Source organism: Scyliorhinus torazame, chromosome 17 (assembly GCF_047496885.1).
Source record: "Scyliorhinus torazame isolate Kashiwa2021f chromosome 17, sScyTor2.1, whole genome shotgun sequence".
Classification (NCBI taxonomy): Eukaryota; Metazoa; Chordata; class Chondrichthyes; order Carcharhiniformes; family Scyliorhinidae; genus Scyliorhinus; species Scyliorhinus torazame.
The window spans coordinates 54736521-54753083 of record NC_092723.1 but is presented as its reverse complement, the minus strand read 5'-3'; the positions used below and the strand labels follow the sequence as shown (position 1 = coordinate 54753083).

At 43.2% G+C, this 16563-nt stretch overlaps 1 protein-coding gene across 1 annotated transcript in view; it reads left to right on the top strand.

Moving 5' to 3' along the window:
• The window catches only part of LOC140393877 (adenosine receptor A1-like), a 194671-nt gene that overhangs the window by 47047 nt on the left and 131061 nt on the right, over positions 1–16563 (top strand). The window lies entirely within an intron of this gene.

Below are 16563 nucleotides of genomic sequence, written 5' to 3'. Positions count from 1 at the left end.
CTGACCCGGCCGGGGGGGTCGGAGAATCCCGCCCACAGTGTCACACAACAGACTTATGAAAAGTTATAGCTCATGGAATAAAAGGGACAATAGCGATTTGGATACAAAATTGGCTAAACAATGCAAACATGCGTCCCGGTGGCACAATGGCTAGCACTGCTGCCTCACTGCACCAGGGACCCAGGTTTAATTCTGGCCTCGAGTAACTGTCTGTGTGGAGTTTGCGCTTTCTCCCCGTGTCTGTGGGGTTTCCTCCGTGTTGTGTTATGTACTCTGGGATAACACAAGCTGCAACTCGATGCAGCTTTGACCAAAAGATACTCCAGACTTTGTGATTTATTGAACCATTAACACAGTTCTCTATGAGTTTGACTCTCCTGCTAATCTTACTATAGTAACTCAGTCTAACTAACCAGTCTGCTCTAAGCCACATGGTGGGTGTGATGCTTCTGATCTGCTCCTGTCCTACTCTCTAAGTGTCGCCTGTGGAAAGAGACAGAGCATGTGGGCCCTGTCCTTATATATGGCTTGTGTAATGCCCCCTTGTGGTAGTGTCACCTCTGGGTGTCTTGACTGCCCATTGGTTGTGTCCTATTCTATGTGTTCATTAGCTGTGTGTCTGCATGTCATGACGTCTCTGGTGCTCCCTCTTGTGTTTACCTAGTCGTAGTGTATTTACATTAACCCCTTGTATATTTATAGTGATGCGTATCACCACACTCCTGTTGCTCCGTTTTCTGTCCAAAGATGCGCAGGTTAGGTGGATTGGCCATGCTAAATTGCCCCAATGTATCCATGGATGTGTAGGTTATATGGGGGTTAGGGTGAGGGGAGTGGGGGCTAGGGAGGGTACTCTTTCAGAGTGTTGGTAGACTTGATGGGCCAATTGACCTTCTTCTGCACTGTAGGGTTCTGTGGAAGCAGAGAGCAATCGTCAATGGTATTCTTTGGGCTGGGGGAAGGTTTGTAGTGGTGTTCCTCAGGGGTTGGTATTGGGACCCTCGTTCTTCCTGATACATATTAACAATCAAGTTCTTGGTTTGCAGGAGACAATTTAAAAGTTTACAATGAAACACAACTTTGAAGAATTGTAAATTGTGAGGAGGCCAGTGTAGAACTTCAAAAGGACATAGACAAGTTGGTGGAGGGCGGACAGGTGGCAGATGGAGTTCAATGCAGAGAAATTGTGCTGGGAAGAACATAAGGGCTACAATTCTTAAGGGAGTGCAGGAGCAGAGGGTCCTGGGTGGATATGCGCACAGATCATTGAAGGTGACAGAGCAGGTGGAGAGAGCAGTTAAGGTTGACAATACTCTAGTGACGCAGCTTCAGTTGTGAAACTATATTGAAAGAGCGATATAAATGGGAGCTGTTGTTGAAAGCCCACGAATACAACCTGCTTCCAGCTCTCCTGTCAGAAAGTGATTGCTGGGAATGATGTACCATGTATGCGTGTGCATCTCCCGTTGATCATTCCTCTTTCCAGCTCAGCACGCTTCCATGCTTTCAGCTTTAAATTGTTCTGTTTTTAAACCTGATTCATTGGACCCACTTTGAGTGAAAACCAAATGACTATTAGTAAGTGTAAATGATAGTTGTGTCTCTTTTCACTTCATACTTGTTGCATCAAATGGACGATTTCCCCTTTCTATCAACAGGAGTTTATTATGTACGCACATTATGCGGCACTCACATGTGTGGTCTTGGTTATATTTCAAAGGAGATGCCAGTGGCAATACTGATTATAACCCCCCCGTTATATTAGTGTTGTGCAAGAAGCAAGAGATTAGTGCTCATGCATCTAATTGCATAGAATCATAGAATCTCTACAATGCAGAAGGAGGCTATTTGAACCATCGTGTCTGCACCATCCCTCTGAAAGAGCACTACCACCTTGGCCCATTCCCCGTCTTGCTCCCGGAAACCTGCCTAACCTTTAGACATTAAGGGGTAATTTAGCGAGGCCAATCCACCTAACCTGCATACCTTTGGACTCTGGGAGGAAACCGGAGCACCCGGAGGAAACCCACACAGACACGGGGAGATTGTGCAAACTCCACACAGTCACCCGAGGCTGGAATTTAACCCGGGTCCCTGGCGCTGTGAAGCAGCAATGTTAGTTAGAATATTTTTTTCCCAATAAGATCTGATGTTGCGTGCTGTGCATAATTTCATTAGGCAGAATTTTTTAATTACTTGGTGAAATTGATTTTTGCCAATCTCGGGGGACTAAACTGGTTAATGGTAAAGGACATTTGGGGTGGCATGGTGGCATAATGGTTCGCACACTGGTTAGCATCAGTCTAAGAAAAAACAGAAACTTGCAATTTCATTACTATTTGTTGAGATAAGTCTGAGGGTTGTCATTCCAGGATTTGTGCTGCTTGACTGCTTCCACCACCTATCAATATCTCAGTGGGGGGAAGGGTGCTTAAGTTCACAGTTTAATTTACAGCTCCAAGTGATTATAAAGAGATACGCTGTCTTTATATGATGCCATGAATACAAATGTTTGTTTTTATAAAGAATTATATATTTGAAGGGACTTAAATATATTGAATGGTTTTTTATGAATGGGAGTGTTTCTTTTAATGTAGTGATCATTAATAGACATTGAGAACCTTATTTTATTTCATTTCAGAATGCTCTTGATGTCTGCCCATGGTGGATACTGGCTGCATTGGCAGCAAGAGATTAAGGGCAAATGATGATGTGTGTGCAGGACACGGGTTGGCATGAGATGAAACTAAATTGGTATAGAGATGATAAAGGTCCATGGGGATGAGTGGGGCCATGAGTTGGCATGGTTTGGAACTAAGGTGACAATAGGCCATAAAGGGCCATGACATTGGGTAGAGAGGCAGATGTTAGCATGGAAGTTATGAGGGGCCACCTGGTGTGTGGGAGCATGAGATGGCATGAGTTAGCATAAATGAGGCATGGGGAGTGTGTGGTCTTTAAGGGGATGTGAAGGGTGAGGGCTGGAGGGCTGTTCTTTGCTTACTGGTCTTAACATTTGCAGATATTTTCAAACTGAGGCACTTTTTGTTACTGGGCTGTTTGAAACACAATTCTTGTGCTTCAGATATTTGAGGAAAGGGAGTTAATTTAAGAGCTAAGGTACCCTTTTTTAGAAGGTAAGGTATCCTTTGGGAGAGGTCAGATGTCTTTTGGGAGAGGTGACGTGCCCTTTGTGAGAGGTCAAGTCCCCTTTGGGATTGTTACGCGTTGACATGAACATACCTAAAGAGTGGACACGCTCTCTCAAACTATCAAGCTGTCAAGTCATTTAGGTATCCATTTAAGTACTCTTTAAATTTTTGACAAACGTCATCTAACCTGCATTTTAAAAAAAATTAGTGCTTGCTATTTCACTGTTTGGTGGCATGAGCCAGAAGGCTGCCAATAAAGGATTAATATTGCTTGAGTGCTTCCACTTCCTATAATTACTACAGTGATGAGCCAGTAAGTTCACAGTTTGATTAGAAGCTCCAAGTGGATATGAAGATATTAATTGCATTGGATGTGGGGCAATGAACATAAGTATTTGTTTTCCAAAATAATTAAATACCTGAAGGAAATGTTTGTTTTTATAAGGGATTTGGTGCTCGCAGGAATTTAAATGTTCTCAATGAGAGTGTTTCTTGTTAAATTTAGTGAAGTCTGAAATGAACACATAGAACTTAATTTTATTTAGTCTCTTTATAGCTCTTGAGGTCTGCGCATGGAGAAGTCCCCCCTCCCCCCACCCCCCACTGGAGCAAACATTCAACAGATTGTGGCAGCTTCTCCCCGAGTTTAGTTTGCAGTGTCAGGAAATTTACTAATTTTGTTTATTCGACTCAGGAGCGGAAATTCAGCCCAATGCGTGTAAATGGCAGATGGTGCAACATGAATCTGAAATGTGGGAACTTCTTCTAACCTGAAAAGAAATGGGATTTTTTGAACATTGTCACATTTTAAAAATTGAGGAATGGTGCACTTTAATGATTAAAGGAAACTATAATTTATGGGATCTTAACCTGTCAAACTACGCCAAGTTTGGGGGAAGCTTAGTTGATGAATCAAGTCCTGGCGCAATACGACAAGTTGTAAGATTTGTAATATTTGTAGACTGTATTAAGTTGTTTGATTCCTTGTATTATTCGACTGTGTATAGTTGAAGGAATTTATATCATCTCTGCTATTCGGTTATCAGTAGCACTTTGCGAATACTGGAACTCAGCAGAAATTTGCAGTATAAACTCCTCAGGTGCCAAAAAGAATTGTTTTATTTGTAGTCGCTTGATTACAATTTGAAAGTCATTTAAAAGGCAATTCGTAGACAATTCGAAGCTTTCAGAGAATTACAGACATTATCTTTCTTTGCTTAGGCAGACAGCTCGAAAGTAACTTTTTAAAGGTCAAAGTCTGGCAATGAAACATGAAGAGAGAGAGAGAAAGCTAATCTTCAGCTAAACTCAAACTCAAAGTCAAAAGTGGACTAACATCACTGACACAGACTGTTAAACTGACAACCCCCAAAAGACATCTCTAAAATGGAGACTAGAATCAAAGGCAAAAACTGACTAAACTAACAGAAAGACAAAACTTAAAAACAAAACCCAAAATGGCGGGGAAAAACTTTTTAGTTATACACTTTCATATCTGTCTTAAGTCATCTAATTACACCCCAATATAATCCTAATTGGTTTGGGTTAGACTCAAACACATTTGATTTGATGGCAAGCCGTCCATCTTCAATGTGCAACATCAGCTTTTCTGACCTAGCTGTTATCTGCATTGTGAACAATGGTGCTGTGTATCCAGTCCCTGTCCTTGACAATTAGCACAAGACAGTGTCAAATTATCTTGCAACTGTGTTTTTTTTTAATGTCACACTGTTTCTTGAAAATATGCATTTGCCAGAACAATGGACTTCAGTAAAAATGAATTATGCTGTATAAGTGGGTATTAAAACACTGGGGCTCAACATTTATGCTTAAACAGCTATCTTTTACCTATCCTAGTTGTATTTGAAATACTTGGCTTCTACAGTCGGCCCTTTGATAAATCGAAAAATTGAGATATATCAGAAAATACATCATTAATGCGATAGGATAGGTAAAAGCGCAAAGAATCATTGCAGTTTTAAACAATAAAATGGAATTAACATTGCAACAGGCATTTCAAAATAATTATTATAATTAATAGATTAATCAAATTTGACCCTACTGATTCAGTATTAATAAATTATACAATGTTAATAATACAGTCAAAATAATTATTATAATTAATAAATTAATCAAATTTGATCCTACTGATTCAGTATTAATAAATTATACAATATGTTAATAATAGTCAAATAGTTGATTGATCAGTAATATTTCAATAATAGTATTTCAGCTCAAGTTCATCAATTACGGGTACCGTTGGGTTAGTTTGAATCATTCTAATAGTTGGTCCCCTGCGTTTAGCGAATAGGTTTTTTATGCACTTAGCACATTGGTATGTTATGTAAATGGTGAATACAGCTACACAGGAGAATGAGATTATTCTTATTGTGGACATTCCAGTAGGTCCAAGCCACCCACAAATTTTACCCCAGAGAGAGATAAATTGGGGTGGATCAAGTTTTTTGATTTCGTTTTGGATATGTAATGCCAAATCTTTAACTTCTTTCGAGTTATCGGGAATGAAAGTGCAACACTCTGCACCAATCAGGGCGCAGGTGTCACCTTTTTCAGCTAGCACATAGTCAAGTGCCATTCGATTTTGTAATACCACGGTTCTAATTGCTCGCATTTCGTCAGAAATTTTATCTAGGGCAGTGGCGGTGTAATCGGCTACGTTTTGTATGATGGTTGTTATTTTATTCAATTTATTCTCCATCCTCATTTCCTGATAGAATGGAATCATTCTATCAAAAATTGCATCTTTTAAGAAAATGGAACGTTTGTTCCTTCGAGCAACTGCTTCTGAAGCATGAGGAAGATTAATCACATGACGAATAGCCGGTACAATGTATCCTAAATAGCAAGATCCTGACCAGGATGTTGGGAGCCAAGGATATGCTTTATTACCACAAATAAAATAAGTTCCATTATAAGCAGAATATAAGTAAATATTTTCTAAGAACCATCGGTCTTCGAATGTTTTATTATTTTTGAGATTAGGTATGCCTGTTATCTTTGAGGACCGCAGAACTCTTTGTAAGAGATCGTTTGTACATTTATAAGCTGTGTTAACATCTACATAATTAGTACAAATACTATTACCCATTTGTATCCCTTTAGGGTTCTTACTCATGAAGCAAATTGATCCGTTTTGTTTACCATTAGTTGGGAGGTTGAGATGTTGAGGTTTTTGGTTAGGGTTATATTTAAGTTGGTGCCATCCTAAAAAGGTATTTAGTGGATAACCTGCAGATTTCCATAGTTTAATATATTTTTGGATGCGAACCTGGAACCTCCCTTTTTCACATGAATATGCTCCAGAACGGATCACCACAGAGTGAGGGACACTTTGATAGATGTACCATTCTGCCGTTTCTGAAGCATTAAAGGGAATAGTTAGAAAGGGAATACCCTCCCCTGAGTTAGTTGGGGTTGCAATGCATACCCAACAATTAGAAATATTAAAGTTTTTAGCATATATCGTAGATGTGTAAAGGAATGTGTTCTTATTCAGTTCTGATACAACGTTCACAAAGCCAATCAAATAACTGAAAATTAAAATTGCGGCAAACATTTTACTTGTACGCGCGCTTCACGTGTGATGCGTGAATCCAACTTTTCTTTCCTTTTAACTTCACAGCGGATTGGGTGGTGAGAAGGATTACGAAAGGACCTTCCCACTTTGATCCTAAGGGTTCCTTTTGCAGCTTTTTAACGTACACTTCTTCACCTGGCACCAGGTCGTGCCCACCTTCTGGAGGATCTCCCCACGCAGCTAGCACCTGTTGAGAAGCAGAGCTAACTGCATTTGTTAGATCTTGACAGTAAGACAACAAAGCATCACTCATTAAATGACAGTCTGCTTTCCGCAAGTCAATAGTTCCTGGCAGAGACATTGGTCTGCCTGTGATGATTTCAAATGGACTCAAGCCTGTTGTTCTGTTTGGTGTAGCTTATCTGACTACGCCAATTAAAGGAAACTATAATTTATGGGATCTTAACCTGTCAAACTACGCCAAGTTTGGGGGAAGCTTAGTTGATGAATCAAATCCTGCCGACTACGCCAATTAAAGGAAACTATAATTTATGGGATCTTAACCTGTCAAACTACGCCAAGTTTGGGGGAAGCTTAGTTGATGAATCAAGTCCTGGCGCAATACGACAAGTTGTAAGATTTGTAATATTTGTAGACTGTATTAAGTTGTTTGATTCCTTGTATTATTCGACTGTGTATAGTTGAAGGAATTTATATCATCTCTGCTATTCGGTTATCAGTAGCACTTTGCGAATACTGGAACTCAGCAGAAATTTGCAGTATAAACTCCTCAGGTGCCAAAAAGAATTGTTTTATTTGTAGTCGCTTGATTACAATTTGAAAGTCATTTAAAAGGCAATTCGTAGACAATTCGAAGCTTTCAGAGAATTACAGACATTATCTTTCTTTGCTTAGGCAGACAGCTCGAAAGTAACTTTTTAAAGGTCAAAGTCTGGCAATGAAACATGAAGAGAGAGAGAGAAAGCTAATCTTCAGCTAAACTCAAACTCAAAGTCAAAAGTGGACTAACATCACTGACACAGACTGTTAAACTGACAACCCCCAAAAGACATCTCTAAAATGGAGACTAGAATCAAAGGCAAAAACTGACTAAACTAACAGAAAGACAAAACTTAAAAACAAAACCCAAAATGGCGGGGAAAAACTTTTTAGTTATACACTTTCATATCTGTCTTAAGTCATCTAATTACACCCCAATATAATCCTAATTGGTTTGGGTTAGACTCAAACACATTTGATTTGATGGCAAGCCGTCCATCTTCAATGTGCAACATCAGCTTTTCTGACCTAGCTGTTATCTGCATTGTGAACAATGGTGCTGTGTATCCAGTCCCTGTCCTTGACAATTAGCACAAGACAGTGTCAAATTATCTTGCAACTGTGTTTTTTTTTAATGTCACACTGTTTCTTGAAAATATGCATTTGCCAGAACAATGGACTTCAGTAAAAATGAATTATGCTGTATAAGTGGGTATTAAAACACTGGGGCTCAACATTTATGCTTAAACAGCTATCTTTTACCTATCCTAGTTGTATTTGAAATACTTGGCTTCTACAATGATGTATCTTCAAAAGATGCAAGCAATGAGCTCTTGTTTTCGGTTCAAACAGATGAAAAGAAAATTCTAGCCAATTTCCATCACAGATTTCGCTTTGATTTTGGTACAAGAAAAAGATGATCAGCCAGCCCTGTATTTATTTATTCTGTAAAAATGTTCAAATAGTGTGAGAAATAGGCCTTAGTCCTGTCATTAAAATCTTCCTTGCCCAATTATCAAATGCCACAGTGTTTTTAGAGCCATCTTTCCTGGATCTTTTAGTTATAGTTCCAGAATTAAATTCACTCAGAATTTCTCAGGACCTTGAGACCAAACATGAAACAGTATTTTCATGGGAAAAATTGACTCTAGCGACGAGATGTGAATTTTCCTTGGCACCACAGGAAATCGGTGTCATTAATCTCATTGGGAAATGCAAGCAAAAAAAGAAAATATTCAAAGTGTAAGCACACTATCAGAATGGGCAACCTTTGCAAGAGCCCAATAAGCATACAGTATGATCAAAATATATGTCATAATAACGTAAAATAAACACGTCAAGCTGTATGTCAAATCAGAGAGGGATCTCTTGTCATGCTGTTGCACTCATAGGGCGGAATTTTCTTTTTCATTTATTTCAATTTTCTAATTAAGAGGCAATTTAGCGTCGCCAATCTATCTATCCTGCACATCTTTGGGTTGTGGGGGTGAGAGTACACAGACACGGAGAGAATGTGCATACTCCACACAGACAGTGACGCGGGGTCAGGATGGAACATGGGTCCTCGGTGCTGTGAGGCAGCAGTGCTAACCACTGCGGCACTGTGCCGCCCTTGGGCAGAATTTTCTGATTTTAAAAAAAGCTGCATCCTTCAGCTGGAAAAGTGGAGGTAGCCTGCTAGCTGCCTCATCAGGTTTTCACGTCGTATTTTAATTCACTTAAAAATAAACCAAAGCGAAGAGGCAGGTTCCATGGCATCAGGCTGATGGGCTGACTCTGAATGTTTTTTGAGGGTGCCCTGATCTAAAAATGAAATTTAAAAAAGGACCCCCCTCAGGGAACACCCTCCTTCCCCATGTAGACAGGGCGCTCCACAAGGCACCCCATCCCCATGTGCATGGGACCTGGCCTTTAAAGGGACCCCCCCATGGGCACGCACCCACCCCCGACCCCAGGAACACCCTCTTAGGGCACCCCCCCACCCCAAATCTCCTCAAGAGAAGGACCCCTGGCACAGTACCAGGGGACAATGCCAGAGCATTGCCCAAGCATGACCCCCTCCTCCCTGGGGACTCTACAGTTCACCTCCATTGAGTCTGTTTGCCAGTTCCTCATTTTTCAAAATCTATTGGAAACCCCGCACACATGATGCCACTCAAGGGGGTGGTGATTTCACTATGTGGGGGGTTGATACAAGCGGGAATCTTGCTAAATATATGTAAGTGTATTATAATGGGGATCCCATCATTGCATGGCAGGAACACCATTACTTCACTGACAGGGGCAATCGAGTGGGTAACCCCCCCCTCCCCCCCCCAAGTATGAAATCCATTTTGGGACTCCCCCTCAATTCTCTTCCACCCCCATTTCCGCCCACTGAAAACTGGGGAGGAAAATCTATCCCCCCAACCCCCCTCCACCCAACATTTCCGAACAAGAATAAATGTTGCTATTTATGTACGAAATAGGGAAAACAAATTGCACTGAATAACATTACACTGCATACTTTTGATTAGACGAGTCCACTCAATTATAGCAACCTGATCTTTCAAAGGGATAAGAACATAAGAACTAGAAGCAGGAGTAGGCCATCTGGCCCCTCGAGCCTGCTCCACCATTCAATGAGATCATGGCTGATCTTTTGTGGACTCAGCTCCACTTTCTGGCCTGAACACCATAACCCTTAATCTCTTTATTCTTCGAAAAACTATCTATATTTATCTTTAAAAAAATTATTTCTAACAGTACATTTCACAGGACAATTTCAGCGCAGAAGGAGGCCACCTGGCTCAGAGTGCCCACACCAGCTCTCCAAACGAACATCATGACTTTGTGGCACTCCACTGCCTTTCCCATGCACCCCTGTATATTGTTTCTATTATAAACAGGACACCCAAAATAAGAATCATTCCCCTAGACCAATGAGCCATTGTTTTAAATTGAGGTAAGTAAAAGAAGGTTAACTGACCTGGAGTAGGGCAGTGTAGCACAATTATTTTATGGATTATTAGAATCACAGATGATCCAAATCTATCTATGTGATGCTTGCGTGTTGTCTATTATAAGCCCACCTTGATTGACTTCAACATCGCCTCTTTTACTGTGGTCTGATAAAAGGCACTGGTAGGCTATTATCATTTCTGACTGCGCCGTTATCATGAACTAATATCTACAGATTTCGTTGCCATTCTCCTTAAATTTCAAGATGGATAGATAAATGTCCCTTTTTTCTGGAAGACTGCATTGACCATCCAGTGCAAAAGTTACACTGAACATTGTGCCAGTCTAACTTTGGAACATAAGCAATAATTGAATACGTCAGTTTTGCCTTCAGCTTTATTTCAAACAATGTCAGTAGTTTGTGAGCCAATTAAATCTGCAAATTCCATTTCCTTTTGAAAGGAACATCCATGCCTGCAAAGCCCATGTGTAAATAGTCAGAAATATTGCTGCCATCCAGGAAGTGATTGCTTAAAAGGGCATCCAATGTGTTTTTCAATTGCTAGGAGAAAGATTTCTAAAATGGATTTTGCCCTCATTTGTTAAGGAAAAGGACAATGGTGGGCCTGAGCTCAAAGTTCTAAACTGAGGAAAGGTCGATTTTAATAAATATGATTTGGCCAGGGTGGACTGGGAGAAGACACTTTTAGGGAAACCTGTGCCAGAACAGTGGGATGCATTCAAGAAGGAAATAGGGAAAGTACAGGGCCAACCTATTCCAATCAAGAAAAAGGATGGGACCAACAAATAAAGTGAACCCTGGATTTTGAGGGAAATACAGCATTGGATAAGGATAAAGAGAGGCTTGCAGTGATATCATGGTTGTGTTGTACTTCACCGATTGACCACTAGGAGTATCACTAGTATGTAAGTGACTGTTAGAGCCAGTTGACTCATCAGACTGGCTGGAGGAAGTTGATGGGAGAGGCTGCTTGTGCTTGATCTTACTGTTATTCATCGGTTTTGTATATAGTTTACCCACAGTTAATGTTAATAAATTGTTTATAGCTTTAGCTACAAGGGTTCTTGTAATATAAATCAGGCCATCCAACAAGAACATTACAAGGCAGATATCGAGTGCTCAAAACAGCAGAATCTCGAGAAGCATATAGAATGTGCAAGAGGGAACATAAAAAGGAAATTAGGAGAGCAAAAAGAGGGCACGAAAGAATACCGGCAGATAAAATAAAGGAAAATCCTAAATTGTTTTACAAGTACATTAAGGGTAAAAGCTAACTAAGGAAAGCGTAGGGCCCATTAAGGACAACAGTGGTAATTTGTGGGTGGAGCCAGAGAACATAGGTAGGGTTCTAAATGAATACTTGTTGTCAGTGTTCACTTGTGAGAGGGACAATGTGGGTATAAAAATCAGGGAGAAGGACTGTAATAAAATTAAAGAGATTGACATAGACAGAGAGGAGGTTCTGAGTAGCTTTATGGTAGCCAAATCTCCAGGGCCAATTGAAATGTATCCCAGGCTGCTGAGTGAGGCTAGGGAAGAAATAGCAGGGACGCTGGCAATAATTTTTAATTCCTCTCTGGCGATAGGAGAGGTGCCGGAGGACTGGAGGATAGCCAATGTGGTGCCATTATTCAAGAAGGGAGGAATGGATAAACCAGAAAACTACAGGTCAGTCAGTATAACCTCAGTGGCGGGGAAACTATTGGAAGCAATTTTGAGAGTCAGAATTAATCTCATTTGGAGAGGCAGGGATTAATTGGTGGGGTGTTAAATAGAGAGGAGGATAGCCTTCGGTCACAGGAGGATACAGACAGGCTGGTCTGGTGGGCTGATCAGTGGCAAATGGAATTTAATCCAGATAAGTGTGAGGTAATGCACTTGGGCAGGACAAACAAGGCAAGGGAATATATAATAAACACCAGGACCCTGGGAAGCATCGAGAATCAGAGGGACCTTGGTGTGCATGTACACCGGTGCATTAAGGTAGCAGAGCAGGTGGATACAGTGGTTAAGAAGACGTATGGTATACTTGCCTCTGAGGCACAGAGTTTAATAGCAGGGATATTATGTTAGAACTATATAAAGCATTGGTTAGACCACAGCCAGAGTATTGTGTGCAGTTCTGGAATCCACATCACAGGAGGGATGTGATAGCACTGGCAAGAGTGCAGAGGAGATTTACCAGGATGTTGCCGTTATGAAGAGAGATTGTGTGGACTTGGATTGTTTTTCTTGGAGCATAGGAGACTAAGGGGGGGCATGATTGAGATGTATATAATTATGAGGGGCATAGATAAAGTAGATATGAAGAAACCTCTCCCCTTGGTGGAGGGGTCAATGAACAGGGGGCATAGATTTAAGGTAAGGGGCAGGAGGTTTAGAGGGGATGTGAGGGGACACCTTTTTACCCAGAGGGTGGTGGGAGTTTGGAATCCGCTGCCTGAAAGGGTGGTGGAGGCAGAGACCTTCATAACATTTAAGTAGAAGTTAGATGTGCACTTGCGATCCCAGGGCATACAAGGCTATCGACCAAGTGCTGGAAAATGGGATTAGAATAGTTAGGTGGTTTTTGACCAGCACAGACACAATGGGCCAAAGAGCCTTTTCTGTGCTGTCTGATTCTATGGCTCTACGAATCATGGTTGAGTGTTTGGGGAGATGAAAGAGGCGAATGAAAGAGGGAATGTGTGGGAGGTGTACCTTAATTAGAAGTGGCCTGTCTACCATCATTCCTTAAGCATTCCTCTTCAGAAATCAAGACTTACATGCTACCTAGGAATCTCCATGGTGAACTGCTTTTGCAGGCTACAGATTATTGCTCAGGAAATGATGGAACTGTGCACCGGAGGTAATACATCCTGCAGGCCACCATCATGGCAGGGACAGTTCCAAGCTAATATGTGGTACATCTGAAACAGAAGTCAATAGCTAGTGTATATCAGACAGATCATCGATATCAGCTCAAATCCCAATGTAGCAAGTTGGGAGACTGAATTAAATAAATTTGTCAATTGATGGGCTCGCATCACAAAGGTGATCATAAAGTTGTCAAATTGAGACGAAAACCCAAATGATTGACCGCCAAATGCCCACAGGTGATTCCAGTGACCTGTTTCAATGACTATACCATTGTTAAAAATAAATGCAGTTCCATATGCTTGAGTGGGATTACAATCTCAGTCACTTTTACTGATTATTAGAGAGAGTAAAAAAACAGTACTGTTGTAGATGGGGCATGGAATGTGAAATAAATATAAAATAAGACAATTTGGGAAGAAAATAAGGGTTAGCACTGGAGTCAAGATTGAGTTTGTGTGTAAATTCAGAATGCATTCAAAACAAAACCTGGGAGTTAGAAGCATTAGCAGCTACAAAGGGATATGATATAGAGCTCAATTTTACGAAAAGGTTTCTAAGTGTGGTAGCGAGCGGGAACTGCCGTGAGATTCCCGACACTCGGCTCATTCCCCCCATATTCCCCACATCTCCATACTCCCCATCCCGCCCCATTTGGCCCAAATCTCCCAACCCCCCACCAACCCCGGAATCCCCCTCCACCACCACGATAAACCATACGTGTGGCTAATGCTGCCCCCTCTGTGTCCCACAGGAGTGGTTGGCCCACTACCGACGGGAGATTTCCCCGACACGTAGCGAGGTGCCAGACATCAGAGTCCTCACCTACTATGAGAAACGGGCCCTGGAGGTTACGGGGCTGGCCGAAGACAGAACAGTGACCACTGTAGAGACCGGCGCATAGCACATAGGTGAGGATCCACTGGCCCCCACCCAGATGAACTATCAAACATGTGTTTTTAATGCCATACACACTGACCCATCTTCCCACCGACCACGTGTTCACTTTCTCACAGGACCTGAGCCCATCCGGGGTGGTTCCTTCGCCCCCCCTTCCCTCCACAACACCTTGGAGGAGAGCATCGAGGATGCCGCCGTTTTCGAGGCAAAGCTGTTGTTGAATCCCAAATTTCTTTCTCCGTCAGTCTGGCCTCAATAAAAGTCGAGATGGATTTGCAAGTAAAACAGAAGTTATTTTATTCAGCTTGCAAGCTACCTAGTCCACAGTGATACAGATAACATGTTGCTTTCTGCAGCCCCGGGAACTAAGTGAAGGTCCCAGACAAAGAGATCAGTACTCATACATTCAAATGGCATCAAGTTTCACATACTCGACACCCATAGGTCATCCTATGTCCCTCCTGACTTGTTTGATCTATTCTGATTGGCTCACTTCCAATCCCTTTCTCCGGCCCCTATCAATGCAGCATCACTCTCATAGACACACCTCTTCCTGCTTTTTCCAGGCGGTCTAAAATCCTTTGTCTCTACTTGCCAGAATCAAAGTGGCTTATTTCTACATTACATTAACTAATATCTCTAAAGTAACTATTTTATATCACATTCGTCACTGTCATCCCCACTCTCCACCAACACAGAGACACACACCTCGGTGGGCAATGGTAGTGGTCAGGCATCTGAGGCACAATTTGGTCAGCACCTCACAGTTGATGGTGCGCACCAGGTGGAGGCAGGAACCCCCAGGCAAGACAGCAGTCGGAGGTCTGCTGGATCCCAGGACTCAGCTGGGTCCCAGTCAGATGCTGAGCCTCTGGAACAGGTTTACCCGGAGCTGATGCAGGCCGTGAGATCCAGGAGGGGATGTCAGCGACACTCCAGCAGGTCCATAGCCGATTGGCGGAGTCCCAGAGGCTACAGTGCATGGAGATGGCACCAGCAATGCGTGGCACCGAAGCCAACACTGCGAGGGTGGTGATCGCAGTGGAGAGCCTGGTGCACAATGTTGGCAGCATGAGTGGAGGTGTCCAAGATGTGCTTCAGTCAATGATGGCCATGGCTGAGCGCGTCAGCAACATGTCCCAGTCACGGGGGACGTCACCCAGTACTAAGTGGATCTTGGTGAGATGCTGCGGAACATATCCCAGTCTCAGGTGAGCATTGCTAAGGCACTGCAGACCATGTCCCAGTCACTGAGGAGCATCGCTGAGGGTGGTGACACCGTGCTGCAGTCATTGGGGAGCCACCAGGGCTGGGAGAGTCAGATGACGCAGGGGCAGCTGGCGCTCGATCCAGCTGCCCACTGCATTCTGCAGTGAATCCCAACGCCCTATGGGCACCAAACAGGAGGCTGGGTGTCAACTCAGGCCCATTCTATGGAGTGGCGACGGTGGCCACCAGCTTCCCTGAGTTCCACTCCCTTGACAACGGTGCGTCTCGCAATCGGCACCCGGTACAGTGCGGCACGGCAGGGCATGCGCCATGGGCAAGTATGCTGGATGCCTCTAGTCCCCAGGATCCCCAGAGGATACATGTCAGGAACATCAAAGGCCACGGGACGTGATATGCAGCTGGCTGCTTCCACCTCTTATGTAAATCCTGGGGACACACCTAAGTGCAGCTGTAGAGCATGGAAGGCTAAGTCGTTGAGGATCACTGAGAGGGCACTGGGGGTGATGGGGTAGGGGTAAGGGGGGTAAGGCGTCTAGGGACAAGGTGCGTTGGGGGAGGAGCATGGGGGAGGGTCTGGGAGCGGTGGGGAGAGTGGGGAAGTTGGGGTTCACTTCCATAACTGATCAAAATTTGTTGACCTCAACTAATATAATGCCTCTGGCGCTTTCTTCGCTAAAGGCCAAGCACCAAGCACCATCTCCCTGGACATCTCCTGGACTCCTCCCTGTCCCCCCACCCCCGGCACACCGCATTCAGGGATCAGACAATGGCATTGAATGAGGAGCACCAGCTCTCAGCTCTCTGCGGGGTATCATTGCCCCCCCCTGCCCTTGACAGTGCTGATACAGACCCATCACCCTTGAATGATTGGACATAGACCGTGGGAGTGGGAGAATTGGGGGTGGGAGGGAGGGGGGGAGAGAGGATTGTGAAGGGAGGGAAGGGGGAATGCGGAGAGATGGGGGGTTGGGAAGAGGGAGAGGGTTGGGCAGAGGCAGGATGATAGACGAGGCCACATCCTAGGTGAAGAGGGCAAGGAGGACGGTCTCCCTGGCCCACCAGGCTTGCCAAACTCTCTCTGCTCCTGCCTGTACCCTATCCTCCAGCTGGTCCTGATTATTCACCCCGGGCTCATCCTCCAGCAC